At 19.8% G+C, this 2,500-nt stretch overlaps 1 protein-coding gene across 1 annotated transcript in view; it reads right to left on the reverse strand.

Moving 5' to 3' along the window:
• LOC122251413 (homeobox protein EMX1) overlaps positions 1-2,500 on the reverse strand; it is a 71,081-nt gene that overhangs the window by 66,814 nt on the left and 1,767 nt on the right. The gene's annotated exons all lie outside the window — the stretch shown is intronic.

Below are 2,500 nucleotides of genomic sequence, written 5' to 3' on the forward strand. Positions count from 1 at the left end.
AATAATAATAATAATAACAATGATTATAATAGTAATGATAATAATAATGATCATGATTATAATAATGATCATCATTATAATAATGATTATCATTGTTATAGCAATGATTATCATAATAATAACAATCATTGTTATCATAATAATGATAAACATTATTATTATCATTGACATTATGATCATCACTATAATTCTTATCATAATGGTAATGATATTAATAATAATAACAAAAAAAAATAATAGCAATAATAATGATCATATCATACCAGCAACAAGAACAATGTTAATTTTAATTATAACGACAAAAATAAACAAATAATCATGACGCTAATAATGAAATAAGAAATGGTGATGTTAATAATCAACATTGCACTTTTATTTTATATTTCACTATTGCTCCTTATTGCTGCCAATATCATCATTAATATTATTACTATCATCAATATTTCTACTCATTATCATTATTAATCATTACTACTATATTTATCATTATTATTGGTTACCTTATCATTATCAACATTATGACTATTATTAACATTATGATCCTTACTATCATTATCATAATTATTACCGTCCTCATCATTTATCATCAAGATCACCAAAATTCATGTTATATGAGTAATATTATCACAAATATTCTTATTGTATCAGAGAGAGAGAGAGAGAGAGAGAGAGAGAGAGAGAGAGAGAGAGAGAGAGAGAGAGAGAGAGAGAGAGAGAGAGAGAGAGAGAGAGAGAGAGATAATATAATAATAATAATGATAACAATAATATGAAAAATAATATTAATGATGATGATGATAATGATAATGATAATGATAATGATGATGATGATGATGATGATGATGATGATGATGATGATGATGATGATGATGATGATGATGATGATGATGATGATGATGATGATGATGATGATAATTATAATGATAATGATAATGATAATGATAATGATAATGATAACAATGATAATGAAAATAATTTTAACAATAATGACAATAAAAATAATTATGATAATAATAAATGATAATAATCATAATTATATCAATAATAAAAACAATCAATGATGATACTAATAATAAAAATAACATTTATGATAATAGCGATAGTAACAATAATAATGAAAATATCAATGGTATTACCACTAATAATAATAATAATGAAAATATCAATGGTATTACCACTAATAATAATCACAATAATAATAATAATAATAACAATCATTATCATTATTATCACTGATAATGATAGTAACAAAAACATCAAAACGAATAAAATATATAATAATATTAATAATGATACTATAATGATGCAGTAATAATGTTAATAATAATGATAATAATATTAGTATAAATATAATAATAATGACAATAATATTATTAGTAGTAGTAATAATAATATTAATAATAATAATAATAATTATTATTATTATTATTATTATTATTATTATTATAAATAATAATAGTAACTGTAATAATAATATTGAAAATAATAATAATAATAATAATAATAATAATAATGATAATAATAGTAGTAGTAGTAATAATAATAATAATAGTAATAATAATAATAATAATAATAATAATAATAATAATAATAATAATAATGATAATAATAATAATGATAATATTAATAATGAGCATGATAATAATACGAACAATAATAATTAAAAATATCATGATGGAGGACTATCATAATGTTAACAATTACCATTCCTAATATATAAATTTTATTCTCATAATCATTCGCATATATATAATTGGCGATGGTTACTACCCCCCTCCCCCCTGTCGTTACTATCTTTATCATAATCGTTATGATAATGATATCATTAATATTACCATCACTAATCTAAGATTACATAAACCTAATAAAATTATAATATCATTGCTATTAAGGAAAATAAATTCCACAAAATAGAATCCTCAAAGATGCTAATAATCTAACAGTGTAAATGCCGATGATAATGATATTAACAAGAGCATTCTTAATAATAGCGATGCAATATTAATGAAGAACTGTGACAGCATATCAACGTAACAACAATAATTTAATTGTTATTAGTTATAATAATGACAATGATTATTATAATATAGTGACATTGATAATAACAATTATCGGTCTCATGACGCAAGAACAATAATAATGATAATATTGATATTGATAACAATCATACTTATAACAATCTTATAAAATATTATTAATAGAAAGAATAAAATGATGATAACAAAATAATATTAACATTTCAATTCATGCAAAAAATATTAATGGTAATCATAATAATCATGATGATGACAATAATAATTATGAAAATATTAGTAGTATTAGTGTTAATAATATTAATATTAAAAGTAATAGTCGCAATTATATTAATAGCAATATCATTGATAATAATAGTAATAACATAAGGATAATAATAATAATAATAATAATGTTATAACAATAATTATGATAATGATGATAACAACACCAATAATACTAATACTAATACTAATACTAATAATGA

This window comes from Penaeus japonicus, unplaced genomic scaffold, assembly GCF_977035675.1.
Source record: "Penaeus japonicus unplaced genomic scaffold, GWHDUDI00000001_assembly GWHDUDI00000016, whole genome shotgun sequence".
Taxonomy (NCBI): domain Eukaryota; kingdom Metazoa; phylum Arthropoda; class Malacostraca; order Decapoda; family Penaeidae; genus Penaeus; species Penaeus japonicus.